Source organism: Lemur catta, chromosome 4 (genome assembly GCF_020740605.2).
Source record: "Lemur catta isolate mLemCat1 chromosome 4, mLemCat1.pri, whole genome shotgun sequence".
Lineage (NCBI taxonomy): Eukaryota > Metazoa > Chordata > Mammalia > Primates > Lemuridae > Lemur > Lemur catta.
In genome coordinates, this window is record NC_059131.1 from 252,701 (window position 1) to 271,391 (window position 18,691).

Consider the following 18,691-nt stretch of genomic DNA (forward strand, 5'->3'; position numbering starts at 1 on the left):
CCCAGCGAGCGCCCCTCCCCGCCGCGCTGCGGGGCCGGTTAAATTCTGCGTTCAGCATATTCAGTGCCAGGATTTGGAAATCCAAACTGAGAGGGCCTACTATCCTGTGTGTTTTACAAAAATGGTGAGGAAGGGAAAAATTAAGTGCAAAACATAGGGAATTAAATAACTGTAAACATAAACATTACAACTTACACAAAAATTCACTGAAAAGAGTCCTCAGACTTAAATTACAATGCAAAACTATGAAGATTCTAGAAGAAATCTAGAATCTTGGTGTGTTTTAACGCACACACCAAGAGACTATCCACAACAGAGAAAATAATTAATAACGTGGCTGTTATAAGATTAAAAATTTATACTCTAAGAAAGATCAGCTATGACTAGACAATTTTAAAGAGCTAAGTTTGATTTATGGAGCCAATAGTTACAAATCCCTCTGAGAAAAACCAGCCTGATACCTGGATTACAGAGTTGCCAGCCTGACAGGTGAGTAAGGAAGGTCATTTCCTGGCAGGCCTGGGAATCTTGAGATATTTGGGGGACTTCAAGAAAAGAGGAATTCACCAAAATCTATAGGTACTGCAGTTGAAATCTGATATTAGGGTTCTGACTTGGCTTCTAGCCTCAATAAGACTTTTAAAAGTCCAATCTGAGATTCCCTATGAAAACTTCCAGCAAAGCAAACTTGAAGAGACCTATGTAATCAGTACCATTCTTGCTGCAATTATGTAAATAATCAGGGAATATTTAACAAAATTAAACTTACTTTGAAAACAAGAATAATCTGACTTTAATTATTTATGATCAAAAATAAGGGTTCCTGTAGCGTGAAATTTTATGTTTCAAAGGAAAACTGTAACCCTCATGGATGCTCAGATTCTACTCCTGTTCATTGTCTTTGAGCTATTTTTGCCTCTTTGTGAACTAGTTCCTGCCTTCTGGTGCATTTGTAACAGTCCCACAGTGATATTTGTGGGACAAGAGGCCAAGTATTGTCCCTCTTATTAAGCTGTCTATTGTCAGTTAACTTGCAGGCCTCCCAACACTGATCAAAGTTAGAAAAGTTTTTCTTATAAAAATGCGTAACCTAATTGGGGTACATCCACACAATGGAACACCATTCAGCCATAGAAAGGAATGAACTGTCATGGATGAATCTTACTTGCATATATCTCAGTGGAAGAAGACAGTCTGAGGAGGATACACACTGTATGATCCCATTTAATAAGATTCTGGAAAAGGCAAAACTACCCAGATGGCAAGCCAGTGGCTGCATAGGGTAGGAGTTTAAAATATCCTATGTGATATTTTAATGGTGGATACCTGCCACTGTGCATTTGTCAAAACACACAGTTTTACAGCCTAAGGAATAAATCAAATCTATTCAAATCAAGTTACACTATTCAAGATATGGAGTATCCTGGCACAGAATGCATGATGTAATGAAGACTCGAACTGTGTTACACATTGCTATGGTTTGGATGTGGTTTGTTCCCAGCAAAACTCATATTGAAATTTGATCCCCAGTGTGGCAGTTTGGAGATGTGGTGCCTAGTGGGAGGTCTTTTTATCATCAAGGTGGATCCCTCATTAATAGCTTAATGCTCTCCCATGGCAGGCTATGAGTGAGTTCTTGCTCTCATAGGAATGGACTAGTTCCCTCAAGAGAAGGTCGTTAAAGAGTCCAGCTGCCTCGGTTTCTCTCTCTGTATTCTCTTTTGTCATGTGGTCTCTGCACACACCTGCCGTCCTTCCTCTTTCCACCATGAGCTGAAGCAGCCTGAGGCCCTCACCAGAGGCAGATGCCCAATCTTGGGACATTCAGCCACCAAAATCAAGAGACAAATAAACCTCTTTTCTTTATAAATTATCCAGCCTCAGGTAACCTGTAATAGGTGAACAGCAACACAAAATGCACTAAGATAAAAGTGTATAAAAAAACTCACTGAAGATATAGGGCAAGTGGAACTGATGTAAGTACCTTTGGAAATGAGTGGAATCTCTAGGCTAGAGGCAAACATTGATACCTCAACACTGGATTCTATTTTATAAAGTTCTTTCCAATGAGGGTAATTGTTAACAATCCTAAAACTACTATATCTGTATATGGAAAGGAACAATGACTTACATAAGTGGCAGATGGTGGGAGCCAGGTTTCTCACTGTTGAAGTAGGAGGTTACAGATTAGCAAGGGGAGAAGGCTAGAATGATCCACATGATAAGACATCAGAGGTAGAGACATCAAAATAAACTCATGTTTAACATAACATAGATACAGATGGTTCCACATAGGAATCTTTATAATTAGGTATGTGTATGTAGGCTAGAACACACACATACACTTTCCTGCATTGTCAGCTCTGAGGGCCAAGATACAATGAGAACATTTAGCTGCCAGATGTGAGTTTTTAATACCCTTCTCTAATAAAAGGAACCAGGATCCTATGCAGAAATGGCTGGTACTAGGAGTGGGATAGCAAATATATGAGCCAGGATGATCTTGAAGTATCAGAAAGTAAGGAAGTGCTCAGGAAAAAAAAAGATGCAATTATGTCAAAAGAAAATGGGAGCCAATGGGAAGAGCTCCAATTGCCACAGGAAGTAATTGAGCAACAAAATGTTGTAGGACTGAATAATAACCAAAGGCTTACATAAACACATGCATGAGGAAATGGAGTTTAGTAGAAATCTCCTTTGCAAAATAATTCCAAGTAATTAATGTAGACACTCAGCCATCAAGTGTATGGAACAAACTCCTCCTCCCGCTCTGCACAGTGACCTCCTCCATAAGAATACGTACAATATGGGCATGGGGAGAAAGTAACTTCACCCTAAAGAAACTTGACAAACTCTAGCTCATCCAGCTGATCAAAATTAACATCAATGATGGTAAGCATGAGGTGACAAGAATAGTGCTTCACTTCTGTGACCCATAACCCCCATCTAATTATGATTTTATTTGTTCCATACAATTGTGATTTTATTTGTTAAATTACAATCACCAAAAGAGCTTTACAGAAGGCAAAATAAACCACACATCCATTGTAGAAAAGTCCTTTTTGTTTCTTTAAATCTAAGGCCCCCTCTAGCGTCTGGAAACAGACGCAGGCAGCACACATGGCAACTGCAGGTGAACAGGCGCAGAACCTCACCCAAGACTTTCCAAAACACAAAGATACTTCTATCCCATTCATGTGGCACAAAATCACTGAGAGAATATATCTAACCATAATTAATGTTGTAAATTCCTACTATGATTCACAGATTCATTATCCTCTCATTCAGTAATTTCTTTCTCTTATTTACTGCTGTGCTATTTTTATAAGATTAATACTTTGTTAATAAGAAAAAATATAATAAGGACTTTAATTTCCTTCATAAGAAATATATCTTGTTGAAAATGACAGAAAATTAATGTTACCAAATATCCTATTCTGCTTGTATGGAAGTTATTGGGTTACAATTATGGGATAGGGGTTGTCAGGGTAAGTCATGCATTAAGGTAAGTTTACGGGATTAAATTTAGGGTGAGGTTTAGGTTTACGTGTTACGGTGAGTAATAGATTTTGGGTTAGATGTTCTGTTTCGGGGTAGGGTTATGGGTTAGGGGTAGTGTTTATGCTTAGGGCACGGGTCCTGGCTGCGCTAGCGTGGTGGGTTACCGGGCTGGGATTGTCACCAGGGACCACCCTCTAAATCACCATGGGGGACATTCTACAAAAAATGTGACCAATCCTCCTCACCACTATCAGGTCGTCAGAAGAAGGAAAGCCTGAGGAACTGTCACAGCCAAGAAGAGACTAAGAGGACAACTGAACGTCACATGGGATCCTGGATGGGACCCTGGCACAGGGCAGGTTAGAACTAAGGGGACCCAAGTAAGATTTGGACTTTGGTTAATAACAGCATATCAGTATTTGTTCATTAACTCTGACAGATGTAAGACACATGTAAGATGTTAACAAGGCAAGTCATACATACTGATAGAAGATGTTAATAAGAGAGGAAACTAGGGGTTGGAGCTACCTGGGAAATATCTTGTGTTTTCTTTGCAATTTCTATGTAAATCTAAAACTACTCTAGATTAAACTTGATTTTAAAATATTATTATATTTTTTCAAACACCTGCATATTTAATTATTTGTACTATTAATTACTAGTAATTGACAGCGTTACCTAGTTCTGTTTTATCATAAAAGTGCTTATGGAACAAATAAATTAAATAATGAAGACTAATATATAATTCCAAATAAATTTCTCTTTACAGGTATTATGTTAAAGTAATAACAGATATATGTAAACTTATTTATCGTACTTTTTTCTTCAGCTATGGTTGTGTCGTGGGTTCACTCTCTAAAATGCTGGTCACCTTAGACCAGAGAAATAATTCATTTTAGAAGTTCTTTCACAATTAATGTCTGAACATTTTAAAAGAATGACTTTGTTAAAAAAAAATTCAAATGGCAAATTGACTCATTGTGACTGGATCATTTACTCCAGAGGGGCCTTGTCTTTACTTTGTTTCCATGCATAACTTTTACAGTAATACAACAGAATCAAGTATTGGCTGGTGGGAAAAAGTATTCAAAGAAAGGAAGAACACAAACAGAATTTGTGACCATGGTGATTCAATGTTTTATCATGAAGCTTTCAAAAACAGAAGAGTTTAAAAGGATATTCAAAGTCAACTTCCTCAGTGATGCTTTGCAGAAAGTGATGAAACCAGAGAAACAAAAATGGCAGGACATTCTATGAGTGATTTCAGATGTTGCTATTTTTTATGGGAAAAAATAATTTACCTTTTGGAGGATCACAAAGAATTATTGGAAGCCTAAACTCTGGAATGTTTCCAAATTTAATTGAAGTTGTAAGTAATTATGTTGATGTAGCTAGTCTTGAAGTTAATGATAAAAAAAGGATCTGTGCCTTATTTGCATAATACAATACAAACCGAATAATTAATACTCCTAGGAAAACACATTAGACCTGAAATACAATTGAGAATATCAGAATCAAAATATATTTGGTTGTATAACAGAAGTAGCTGCTCATCAACTAATGTATCATGTGCATGATCAGAGAGGCCAAGAAGAATCTGGACAAGCCTTGATGGGTTTTCCCACTCAATGTATCACCTTTAGATCATACCCTTTTTGTCCAGTCATATTTCCACAGGGCTATCCACACTTTGTTTAAGATATTTATCCCCCATGTTCCGTTCACAAGCATACCCAAAGCAAGTAACTCTTTGTAGCAAAGAAAATCTTCTGTTATGACCCGAATGAAGTATGAAACTTGTGCCTAGTCAGTATTATCAGTTGATTCATCCAAAGCAATTGAATAATATATATTTTCCTTTCGAAGTATTGCATGAAGTTGTTCTGTTAAGTTGAACGCTAATTCATGCTGCTGATCAGTTATGTTTCTCTTTGAAAGAGGCAGTTGTTTGTACTTTGCAATGTTATCAGGGTCTAAGCATCCTACAACTTCAACAATGCATTCTTTCACAATTGCTACATCACTGAATGGCTTCTCTTTTTTCCTGAGTATATAAGCTACTTTATAAGTTGCTTCAGTGGCATTACTTCCAAGTCTTACTGCTGCTTAAAAGAATTGTCTTTGCTTTTGCTTTTCATCTTCTGATTTCTACAATATAATCTTTTGTGCCTCTCCAAGGAGTGTTATAATGCTTATGAGCATTGAATTTCTTTAATGTTGATACTGCAATATCACAAAGCAATCATCTTATCTTCAGCAGAAATGAAATAATATTGCAATTCCCAATCCTCATCAAAAAATCTGTTTTATTCCTTCAGTGTTCTCTTGGTCTTCTTTGACGTGATGGACTGATAAGCAGACAAAATTAAAAAGTACTTTTTGAGCTGTGCAACTTTTCACAAATTCACCTTCAAACAGAAACACCATTGTCAAAAGCTGACAGCAGACTGATGTACTCTCCCCCATAAACAAAGAATTTGTTCTATAAAATTCAGATTTAGTCAAAAGGCTTCCCTTAAGGACCTAGAAGACCACATGTTCCCCACCCCTGGTATAAAGCTTTAACAAGAATATGAATATGCTTTCCAAATATGAAAAAAAGGAGAACAGAAATTGGAAATACATGAATCAATAAATGAAAGTTTCAATCACTAGGGAAATAGTCATATAAAAATTCAGATTATAGTCATTCTATTTTCACTTATGATACAGACACTAAAGTATCTTTAAATTTTGTCTCTTTAGCAGAAGAAACTATATTTTTAGCAAATATATCTGATTTACAAAATCAGTCACTGACTTGGCTATTATATATTTTGATGATTTAAGTACTGTAGAAATTTCATCTAAAACAGCTTTAAGCATCATGCAATACTAATAGTTAGCATTAAAAATATCACTATCTTGTTATATCTTCTGAAACAGATTCAAAATTTTGTTTAGAACAATCTCATCTAAAGTTGGAAGAGGTCTTAATGTGTGTGTGTTTGTATAAATACACATTTTTTTAAACAATACTACTGACAGCTGGGTCCTACAAAAGACATCTTTTAAGCAGAAACTAATAAAAATCATGTAAGATTATAATTGGGTCATGAGAAATTGTCAAACATGACACTTTTCTCAATTAAAAGCAAGATAAACTGAGAAATATATTTTTAAAATGTTGTTGGAAAAAACAGTAAAAGTAGATAAGATCATTATTGTTAAGATGACAATTCTTTCTAACTTGATCTATAGATTCTGCCAAATCCCAATCAAATTTCAGGCAAAGATATCAATGAACTGTTTCTAAACCTACAATAATGTCATAAAACTAAAGAAGAACAAAGTTAAAAAACTTACACATCTGGATTCAAACACTTATCATAAAGCTACAGTAATGAAGAGAGAATGATATTGATGAAGGAATAGACAAATATTAACAGTTAAGTGGAACAGAATAGAGAGCCCCAAAACAGATCCAAGGAGACTGATTTTGTCACAGGGACAAAGGCAATTCAATGGAGAAAGAAAAGGATGTTCCAAAAATGGTGACAAAACAATTGGAAGCCATATGGAAAAAAAATGAGTGTAGATACAAATTTCATAGTTTAACCAAAAATCAGTGGAAATAGTTCATTGACAAAGTTTCAAATGCAAATTTGTAAAAGTTATAGAAGAAAATCCACATGGCCTTGGGTTTGGTGATAAGTTCTTAGATATAATACATGAAAGAAAAGAAATTGATAATGTGGACTTTCTTAAAATTTAAGATGTTTAGTCTGTAAAATATCCTCAGAGAATAAAAAAGCAAGCCATAGACTGAGAGAAAAATATTTAGAAGGCACATCTGAAAAAAGACTTGTATGCAAAATATACAAGGAAACTAAAACTCAACAAGAAGAAAACAGAAAACCTAATTAAAATGTAAATATCTTTCCTTGGCTGTGCAAAAGCTTTTTAATTTGATCAGGTCCCATCTATTTATTTTTGTTGCTGCTGTGATTGCTTTGGGGGTCTTCTTCCAAAATTCTTTGCTTAGGCAAATCTCTGAAAGGATCTTCCCAACATCTTCTACAATTCTTAAGGTTTCATGCTTTAGGTTTAGGTCTGTTATCCATCTTGAATTGATTTTTGTAAGAAGTGAGAGGTGGGGATTTAGTTTCAATCTTCTGCATGTAGCTATCCAGTTTTCCCAGCACCAGTTATTGAAAAGAGATTCTTTTCCCCACTGTATATTTTTGTCTGCTTTGTCAAAGATTAGATTACCATCTGAGGATGGTTTCATCTCTGGATTCTTAGCCCTGTTCCAAAGGACTATATCTCTGTTCTTGTGCCAGTACCATGCTGTTTTAGTTACTATAGCCTTGTAGTACAGCCAAGGAAACTATCATTAGAGTGAATAGACAGCCTACAGAATGGGAGAAAATATTTGCTCTCTACACATCTGATAAAGGGCTGATAACAAGAATCTATCTAGAACTTAAAAAAATCAATAAGAAAAAAATCAAACCACCCCATCAATAAATGGGCAAATGACATGAACAGAAACTTTTCAAAAGAAGACAGAATAATGGCCAGCAAACATATTAAAAAATGTTCAAAATCTCTAATCATTAGAGAAATACAAATCAAAACTACAATGAGACATCACCTAACCCCAGTGAGATTGGCCTCTATCAAAAAATCCCAAAACGACAAATGCTGGTGAAGATGTGGAGAGACGGGAACACTCTTACACTGCTGGTGGGACTGCAAATTAGTGCAACCTCTGTGGAAAAGAATTTGGAGATACCTCAAAGAGCTAAAAATAGAAATACCATTCATCCAGCAATATCACTATTAGGCATTACTCAAAAGAGCAAAAGACATTCTATAATAAAGACATCTGCACCCAAATGTTTATGGCAGCACAGTTCACTATAGCAAGGATGTGGAAACAACCCAAGTGCCTGTCAATTCATGATTATTAAAATCTGGTATATGTATACAATGCAATGTTACTCAATTATAAGAAACGATGGTGATCTAGCACCTCTTATATTTTCCTGGATAGAGCTTGAGCCCATCCTCCAAAGTGAGGTATCACAAGAATGGAAGAATAGGCTCCAAATGTACTCGCCATCAAATTGGCACTGACTAATCAACACTATGGTGCTCACATGGTAGTAATATTCTCCAGGGATTAGTGGGTTAGGGGTGGTTAAACTCACAACTAATGGATGCGGTGAGTGTTGTAGAGGGGAAGGGCATGCCTCTAATCCTTGCTTGGGTGAGGCAAAGTCATAAAATGTAACCAAAATGTTTGTACCCTCATAATATCCTGAAATAAAAACTTAAAAAAGGTAAATATCTGGCCCAGCATGGTGCCTCACACCTGTAATCCTAGCACTCTGGGAGGCTAAAGTGGGAGGATCACTTGAGCCTAGGAATTCAAGACCACCTGGGTAAGAGCAAGATCCTATCTCTACAAAAAAAAAAAATAGAAAAATTTGCAGGGCATGGTGGTGTGCACCTATAGTCCCAGCCACTCAGGAGGCTGAGGCAGGAGGATTGCTTGAGCCCACGAATTTGAGGCTGCAGTGAGCTATTATGATGCCAATGCAATCCAGCCTGGGAACAGAGTGAGATCCCATCTCAAAAACAAAAACAAAAAAACCAAAAACCCAAAGAAAAGAAAAAAAAGGGTAAATATCTGAATAGACACTTCACCAAAAAACATATACAGATGCCAACAAGCATACAAAATAATGCTCAACAACACTTGTCATGAGGGAAGAGCAAATTAAAACAACCATGAGAAAGAGCACTGAACATCTGCTAAAATGGCTAAAATTTTGAAAAATTGCAATAGAAATTGAAACAGGGGTCGGGCGCGGTGGCTCACGCCTGTAATCCTAGCACTCTGGGAGGCCAAGGCGGGCAGATTGTTTGAGTTCAGGAGTTCAAGACCAGCTTGAGCAAGAGCGAGACCCCGTCTCTACTAAAAAATAGAAAGAAATTATATGGACAGCTAAAAATATATATGGAAAAAATTAGCCAGGCATGGTGGCACATGCCTGTAGTCCCAGCTACTCGGGAGGCTGAGGCAAAAGGATCACTTCAGTCCAGGAGTTTGAGGTTGCTGTGAGCTAGGATGATGCCACGGCACTCACTCTAGGCCAGGCAACAGAGTGAGACTCTGTTTCAAAAAAAAAAAAAGAAATTGAAACAGGAACTCTCATGCATTGCCAGTGGAATGCATAATGTACAGCCACTTTGGAAGATAGTGTAGCAGTTTTTTCCAAAGCTAAAGATGGTCTCACCATAGAAGCCAATAACTGCTACCCTAGGCATTTAGATAACAGCTTTGGAAATTCGCATCCAAACAAAAAACATCATACAATTATGTATAGCTGCTCTCTTCATAATGGCCAAATACTTTAAAGAGTCAGGATGACCTTCAATAGGTGAATCAATAACCAAGCTGGGGTACATCCACGCAATGGAATATTATTCAGCAAGAGGAAGGGGTGTTCTATGGAGCCATGCAAAGACATGGATGAATGTGACATGCATATCACCAAGCACAAGAAGCCAGTCTAAAGAGATCACATACTGTATGATCCCATTTCTTTTTTTTTTTTTTTTTTTTTTTTTTTTGAGACAGAGTCTCACTTTGTTGCCCAGGCTAGAGTGAGTGCCGTGGCATCAGCCTAGCTCACAGCAACCTCAGACTCCTGGGCTTAAGCGATCCTACTGCCTCAGCCTCCCGAGTAGGTGGGACTACAGGCATGAGCCACCATGCCCGGCTAATTTTTTTTTTTGTATATATATTTTTAGTTGGCCAGATAATTTCTTTCTATTTTTAGTAGAGACGGGGTCTCACTGTTGCTCAGGCTGGTCTCGAACTCCTGACCTCAAGCGATCCACCCGCCTCGGCCTCCCAGAGCTAGGATTACAGGCGTGAGCCACCACGCCCGGCCTACCCCATTTCTATGACATGGAAAAAGAAAGATGACAGAGATGGTAAAAAGATCTGTGATTGACAGTGGTTTGTAGCAGGTAGGGAGTGAGTTAAATAGGGGGATAGGATAATGGACAGGGGCCCAAATGGGCCAGGTGGGAGTGGACTCCCTCTAGATGGAGAGATCATGCTGGCATTTATGTGCTTATTGGCATTGGATTTGTCAATGAGTTCTTGGGTATGACATTGAATGCACAGGAAACAGAACAAAAAATAGAGAAATTGGAATTCATCAACATTAAATACTTTGTGCATCCAAGGACACTATCAGGATAGTGAAAAGAAAACAAACAGAATGAGACAAAATATTTGCAACTCATATGTCTGATAAGGGTCTCTAGTGAATATGTAAAGAACTCTTACAACACAACAACAACAAAAAAGACAAACAACCCAAGAAAACAAAATGGGTAGAGGACTTAAAGAGACTTTTCTCCAAAGAAGGTACACAAATAACAAATGAAAAGATGCTCAACATCACTAAGCCATTAGGTAAATGCAAATCAAAACCACAGAAAGATACCACTTTACAATCATTAGAATTGGTGTTTAAAAACAAGAACAAAAAACTCCTAGAAACTAACAAGTGTTAGCAAGGAAGTGGAAACATGTGGTGGGAATGTCAAATGGTGCAGCCACTGTGGAAAACAGCATGGCAGCTCTGCAAAGGGCTGAACATAGGATTGCCGTAGGTCCAGCAAGTCCACTCCACCAATGTACACACAAAGGAATTGAAAACATGTATTTAAACAAAAACTTGTACACATTTGTTCATAGCAGCATAATTCACAGTAACTAAAAGGTAGAAACCACCCAAATGTCCATCAACAGATGACTCGGGAAACAAAACTTGTGTCCATGCAATGCTGCAGGCAGCCAGAGATCAGCTCAGCAGCCCTTTGGGTCCCAGTGTGCTCTTCCAGGGCAAGAAACCTAACGTACACTGGGCAGATCAATAAGAGAAAAATATATAACTTTTACTAGTTTTACATGTACATGAGTGTCTTCACAAGAGTGTGAAGTCTGAAAAAGTGGCTCAAAGCAAGGTGCTTTTATACTTTTTAGACAAAGAGCAATCAATTTGAGAAGAATTAACAGGAAAAAGAAATCTTCCTAGGGCAGGAGTGTTTTCTAAGGGGAGACAGGAGAAGGCATCTGGGGGACTGTGAAGCAGGTGGAAGATAAATACATTTATTCAGTCCCTTGCAGGCTTCCATTCCAAGCCAATGGCCATCCTCTCACCTTGGCATGGAGAGGGTATCCCTCCCAGAGGACTCTTCATGGCTTGCTGCATGCAGGAAAAGATAAGTCCATTCATCCTTTCTGAAACTACAATTTCTCCAACATTTGCTACTCGAAATCATCAACTTACCGATCTGACATATTTCAGGACAGTGCACACTTCAGTTCTTCAACGGCGTAACAGTCAGCTGTAGAAAGGATTGAGGTGCTGATACTACAACGTGAGGGAACTTCCAAAACATTGTGCTGAAAGAAAAGCCAAACACAAAAGGTCACATACTGTAGGATTTCATCCATATAAAATATGCAGAATAGGTAAATTCAAAGAGACAGAAGGCAGATGAGTGGCTGCCAGGGTCACAGGCAGGGCAGATTGTGTAGTAGCTGCTTCACTGGTAGGGAATTTCCTTTGGGGCAAAGAAAACATTCTGGAACTGAGAGGTGGTGGTTGCACAAGATTGTATGTGTTCTAAATGTCACTGAAGAACATATTTTAAAACAGTTAATTTAATTTTTTTAATGTTTTTAAATTTTGGAATAGTATGGGGGTACAAACATTTTGGTTACGTATAATGCTTTTGTCTAGCCCAAGCCAGAGCTACAAACGTGCCCATTCCCCATACAGTGTGCTCCACACCCATTAGTTAATTTTTATATTATGTGAATTTTGCCTCATAAAGAAAGGAAATCCAGCCCCCAGTGTTCCCCCACAAGGGTGAGCCCCCTCCCCATGGTGCTTCCTCCGCCTGGCATTCACACACCTCCACAGTCCACGCTGTGGATGCATGCCCCAGCCACACTGCCCACCAGCTCCAGAACCCACTGGCTGCTCCACCTGCAACATTAGATGAGAGTAATGAGAAACTAGACTCTAAGAGACAGCTGCAATTTGAACTGTGGAGAGATTCAAATACTCAGCTGAGCATTTGAGATTATGATGGTTGAGCAAAATCATTAAGGTCCCTAAACAGAGGCTCGGAATAAATACCTGAGAGTGTCCAATATTCCAGTTTTTTTATCCTGGAATGGTCAGAGTTCTGTCAATGGAAAAAAAGCTAAACTCTGTAAAATGATTTTAAAGAGATTTACTCTGAGCCAAATTTGAGGCTCATGACCTGGAGCCATGCCCAAGAGGCCTTGAGCAAGTGAACTTGCTGTGGTTGGGTTACAGTTTGGTTTTATACATTTCAGGGATTACAGGCAAAGTCATAAATCAATGGGGGGGAGGCTTACAGGTTATAGGTGGGTTTAAAGATTCTTCTACTTGTAATTGGTTAAAGATACGGAGCTTTGTCTAAAAGCTTGGAATGTTTTAACCCAAGGAGGTGTTTAGGGACATATGTTTGTGGTGTAAATTGAGGACCTGCAGGTGTGTCTTGCAGACCCTTAGGCCTGCTAATGGGTTACGAAGGATGTCCCCAAGAAGGGAGGGGGCATGATAAGGCCCGTCTGACCTCCCTCCTCTGGCAGGCAATTTAGTTTTAGGATATTCCTTTGGCCAAGAGGGGTCCATCAAGTCAGCTGATGGGGGGGGTGAGCCTTAAGATTTTTCTTAGGTCACAGTTCCAGCCCTGTTCCAGTGGGACTTCCCAAGAGAAAGACCAGAGCCTCAAGCCTCGCCTACAGTCGCAGTCTGCGGCTAACCTCCTTTCATGCTGTTCTCAGCGGTCTGGGGAACATCTTCAACTCCTTATAGACTTGAAAATTATTAGGTGGCCCTTGCAGTTCCCTTCCATGGGCGGAGGAGACTGATGACCAGGTGTCTGCGGTGAGCAGCAGTGTCGATGCTCATTAATGTGGACATGCTGCCATGCCGGGCAAGAGTCGTGCCTGCTCACCTCCTCCCTGCACTGCCCTCTGGGCTCTTGAAACAAAAAGAATCCTTGGGTGACGGAGTGAGTCGCAGGGGTGCCAGTCACAGGGTGGTCACAGCGAGTGGAGATCCAGACGCACAACGAGCAGGAGGAGGGGGAGCAGGTGCCAGAGCAAAGGCAGCCCAACCACACGAGGAGCCTCCAGAGCGCAGGACGGAGGGGTGAGGGTGGCCGCCCCGTCCCCAAAATAACGGCAGCTGTTCTGAGATCAGTTATTTTTGTTCTGACGAAAACTGAAGACAGAAACCAAAGTTTAGCCTGAGGCAACAATTAATTTGACAGTAGGTCAGGGGAACATAAGGACACAGGTTTAAACATTTATGCCTATAAAAATACTAAAATTGGGAATAAATTGATTCCAAATAAAACAAATATTTAAAAAGTTAATTAAAAAGCAGTGGGACCCACAGGTGTAATTAAAGCAGATCTCACCAAGTCTGGGCTGCGGCAGTCAGAACTGATGCCTGGAGAGGTCACTGCATTCCTCCGGTGGCAGCGGGTGGGGGCGGGAAGTTCCTGGTTCCCTCAGGACACCCCTGACTCCACCTCACCTTCCTGTGTGGGAACAATGACAAAAGGAAACACAAGATTTCGTAGATTTAAGGTGTGAAAAGTCACTAGATTCTCTGAGAAGTCTGGAACTCTCCTGCTGGAAAAAGTATTTTATTGAGAAAAAATGATTTGGAGGGGGCTGTTATTGGAGTGAAGCAGAATTTTCTTTTTGTATTTTTTTTTCTTTCTTTAAACTTATTTTCTTTTTTAAAATTTCAGAATATTACGAGGGTACAAACATTTTGGTTCCATGTAACGCCTTTGCCTCGCCCAAGCCAGAGCTGCAAGCCTGTGCTCACACAGGCCGCTCCGCGCCCCTTAGCTGCGAGTCTCCCACAAATGCCTGCTCAGGCGCCAGCACCTGCAGCTCCGTGTCGTGCCAGGATGTGCTGGTGAACAAGGGCTGCGCTCGCCCTCTCTGATTCTTGCGCTATCTCTAATTCTCCTGATGTAAATCATACTAATTACTTTCCACGGTGTCGGCCTTCCTCAGACATTTGGTGACAATGGTTCTGTGTCCGTGTTCTGGGAAATGACCACCTGGGTTGAGACTGCCCCAGCCAGGGAATGTGAGAGACAGCTGGAAGTTCCATCTGCCGTGTTACTCTGGGCTTCCCGGCTTCCGTGGCTTCCTGCCTGCTTCCTTTCTAAAATTCTTGGTTTATGAAGTTCTTGGTTTATGAAGTTGTCCCTTTCTGTTTTCTAGCACAAATGTGTATTTTCTATATTATCTGTCTACCTATCTGTCTATCTTCTATCATCTATCTCTTTTTCCTTTCAGTTTCAAGAGCTTGGAACAGACAAGATAGAATCTCAGTGTGTGCTCAGTCTACCATCTAAAAACAAGAGCCCTCTCAGCCATTCTCCATCACAGCACAAATCAGATCTTTCTAAAACACGGTGTGGCAGACCACCACATACGGGCCAGGCGTGACACTCTGCTGTTGTCAGTAGAGTTTTACCGGGACACAGCCACACACGTTCTTCTGCACAATGTCCAGGCTGCTTTCACGCTATAGTGGAAGAGTTGCTTGCTAGTTGCAGGAGAGACCGTATGGCTTGAGAAACCTAAAATATTTACTATCTAGCCCTTTGCAGAAAAAGTTCGCTGACCCCTGTTGTAAAAGATCTTTGTTTAGGATGCTCCCTATTGCCTTCTGGCTGGAATCTCGGTTCTTCACCGTGACAGACAAGGTTGTCCACACTTCCAGCCCTGCTTCTGGATCCAGCCGCACCTGCGGCCACAGCCCCCTCTTACTTTCCTTGTAGCCGTCCTGACGGAGCCCCAGCTCGTCAGACACGCCCGAATCCCTCCCAGCTCCTCAACATTGCTTCTGCTCTTCCTGCTGTGCCCTCAGAGACCTTGCTACACTGTCTCTTCTGGCAAAGTCCTTCTTTACTTCAAGATGAAGCTGCTGCGTCCCTGCCTGAGGGACGTCTGCCTGACTCTGTGGGGTGAGACCCCCCTGTGCATCTCCAGCGCCACCCTGTGTTGCAGGGCAGGCTGCACACGGTGACGTCAGACTCCACCAGCCTCATCCCCGTTTGTCTCAAGTGCTTGGGGGCGGCGGTGGTGGCGGTAGCAGCAACTAGCCAGGATGCTAAGGATCGTCATCTCTGACATCAGACGCCGAATCTCCAGATCTCTGACTGCCACTCATAAGTGTTTGGAGTTTAAAATTAGCATAAAGAGTTTCATTATGAAGAGAATAAATGGCTCAAGTAGGCTCTTGGAAAGTATGATGTTTCTGCTCGTCCATTTCTGTGTTCAGTGTTCAGACCTGGATCTAAAAAGGACTCTGCTCTGCACAGCTGTGCGGCCCTGGGCAAGTCACTCAACCCCTCTCAGCTGTAGTCTTGTTGTGAGTAACAAGAAGGCATTTAGCTTTCTGGAACATGGTATACAGTGGGTACTCATGAAGCATCAGCTCTGTCCATAAGATCAGCCTAAAAGGGCCCTCCAAGGTTAGGGCGGCCTCGTGGGGTGCAGGTGCAGAGGAGGGGCTGCACCTGCCACCTGGAGCCCGTCGAGGCAGGCCTTGCCGGTGACGTCGCAGGAACGCACTGTCCCTCTACAGCAAGAGGATGCCCACAGAGACGGGGGCCACTCTTTGAAGAGGACTGAGTTTTAAAAGCCGTTAAAATTACTTAATAGTTACCTCATGATTTTTGCACCGGCCTTTACACCTGGACACCCTGAGGCAGAACGGCACCGAGTGGCACCGAGTGAAGCCTGGCGTGCTCCGACCCAGGGCAGCACCGCCTGTGCCCCTGTGCTTTGCCGACCCAGGAGCTCCGCCTGCTTTGGTCAGGAGCACGTTTTCCTCTCCTCCGGGGCTTCACCCACGTAGGCAACGGTTTTGCTGTAATAGAGAATGACACTATTTATCTAAGCATCGCTGGTTTACACAGTTGGTTTTCAAGTTTTCGTCAATTATCAGGCCTCTGGCTAATGCTACTGGCCCCTTAAGAAGAGAAGACTTTTTTGGGGCGGGCAAGAGGAAAGAAATACCACATTTCAAACTTCACTGTGTCTTGATGTGCACTGGTGAGTGAGAAATGAACACGCGACCCTCCCAGACCCATCACAGCTAACAACCAAGATCTCCTCCCGGAAGCGCCTTTGCCCCAGCGATGCACACCTGGTGTCTGCAGCCTGGCGCTTGGTTCTCCCTGCGCGCTCCGCCCCTCGCGCTCCGCCCCGCGCGGTGAGCGCCAACAGCAGCAGCAGACCTGGGTCCTGGCCGGGTGCTGGCTGGTGAGCAACTCTGAGTCAGGCTCACAATAGACTTCAGAGTTGAAAAGAGAGTGGCGGTCCCAGCCCCACTTAGTTACGTCACAAACAATGAAAACGGGGCTCTGGGGCCAGAGAGGAGAGTGCAGATTGCAAGGCTATGCAAGCCATATCCCTATGACCCCAGCGCACCCTTCCTGAGTGCCCAGAAGCCCAGCATGTGAGGCTCTGTGGCTCCCAGGGGCGCTGGCAGCACCTGGAGGGACAGAAGGCCACAGACGGATGGTGAGAGCCCTGATGCTGGGGAGGTGGCCAGGGAGGGTCCTTAGAGGAAGTGACATCTGGGCTCTTCCATGAAGGGTGAGTAGGAGCTACTTGGGGTGCTCAGAGCAAAGAGGGGAGGGCTCATGTGCCCACAGCATGAACGAGACGACTTGTCCAGAGAGGCGCACAGAACTGCATGTTGTTTCTCCGCCAAGTTGGAACCGCATTGGCCAGAGGAAGGAGCAGGAGCCAGGACCTCGGATTTCACCCTCTGGCAGTGGGAATGCCTGCAGGGAATTCCATGGGGCCCAGCATGGAAGTGTTTCCTCTCTGCTCTAATTCTCTCAGTCTCTGTCTCTCTGCCGCTGTCCCTCTCTCTCTCCCTCTTCCTTTGATTTTTGCGTCACCTGAAGAAAGCACAGTGGCCTCTTTCTGGATGAATTTAGATGAGCGCTTTGGCCTCTGTGAGCTTATTTACAATAATTCGCAAATCTTACAAGAGATGGTGGCAGAGGTTAGAGAACCTCGTAGCAAGCATCTCTTCTGAAACATTTAATCTACGATTAATATGTTGACTCTTCATTTTCTGAAGAAACGCCAGTTGCACAGTCAATACCATGAAGGCTTTGTGTCTGCGGTCTCAGACCCTGGCACCCCGTGGGTCTGCACGCCCGGCAGGCAGGTGGCTCTGCAGCCACGGCATCACATGCGGGTGTAGGCCGACGCCTGATGGTGCACGGGTCACTTCCCCCGCCCGGGCCCCTGCCTGCCCTTCCGCACGGCAAGAGTGGCTGCGGAGCACTGCGAGCCACCTCCCAGGATCTGACCTTCTAACCTGCCACGGCGCTTCCTGTGTACGCAGCTGCTCGTAATCCTGTCTCTGCCTCCAGGTGGAACTTGGTCTGTTGATCCGACTGCACACGTCTGTGTATGCAGGTGTGGCTGCTGGGGAGGGCTCAGTCTTCACAGCTGCTGAAAGGCAAGTGCTATTTACTGGTTTTCAACATCCCCAGCCTTGCATTTTGTGCCTATCAGGCCAATTGAAAAAAAAGTCTCTTGTTAGAATTAAATCTCTTCTGGAGATAATGGGTATTTAAAATAATCTTTTTTTCCTAGTCACTTTTGCTCCCGATGCCTGCTGGCGTCCAGCTGCGGGCAGATTATTCCGTGGTATTCACACTTGCTGAGCAGCTACTGGAGTCCAGGCACTGTCTTAGGTGCTGGGGGTGTGGCAGTGATAAAAGCGACGTCCTGCCCTCCTGGAACTGACCTCCAGTGCCAGCGCCAGAGGTGACAAACACGAAAACCTCAGTGTCTGCGTCACCTACACAGGCCAGCATACAGCAGGTGTCAGTCAGCTTCATCAATTAAACAGACAAAAACAAAATAAAACATGTCTCCACTGCCTTTAAAATCTACTGTTATCTAATTTTTTAACTACATTGAATGAATAAACTCCCTGTACATGTGGACAAGACACATGAGCAATTCACAAACATTTCAAAGTAAAATACAGTATTTTGCCAAAGTAAATGT

General features: G+C 42.1%; 1 long non-coding RNA gene across 2 annotated transcripts; it reads right to left on the reverse strand.

The window, feature by feature from the left end:
• Positions 1-12,363: 12,363 nt before the first annotated feature.
• On the reverse strand, positions 12,364-18,309 carry LOC123636401. 2 transcript variants are annotated; one of them, XR_006734514.1, is made up of 3 exons: positions 17,991-18,309; positions 16,317-16,520; positions 12,364-12,566 (listed from the first exon to the last, which is right to left on the reverse strand). It is a non-coding gene; the product is annotated as an uncharacterized LOC123636401 (long non-coding RNA). The 2 variants fall into 2 exon arrangements; XR_006734513.1 differs by having other exon boundaries at positions 17,983-18,309.
• Between the last annotated feature and the right edge of the window lie 382 nt (positions 18,310-18,691).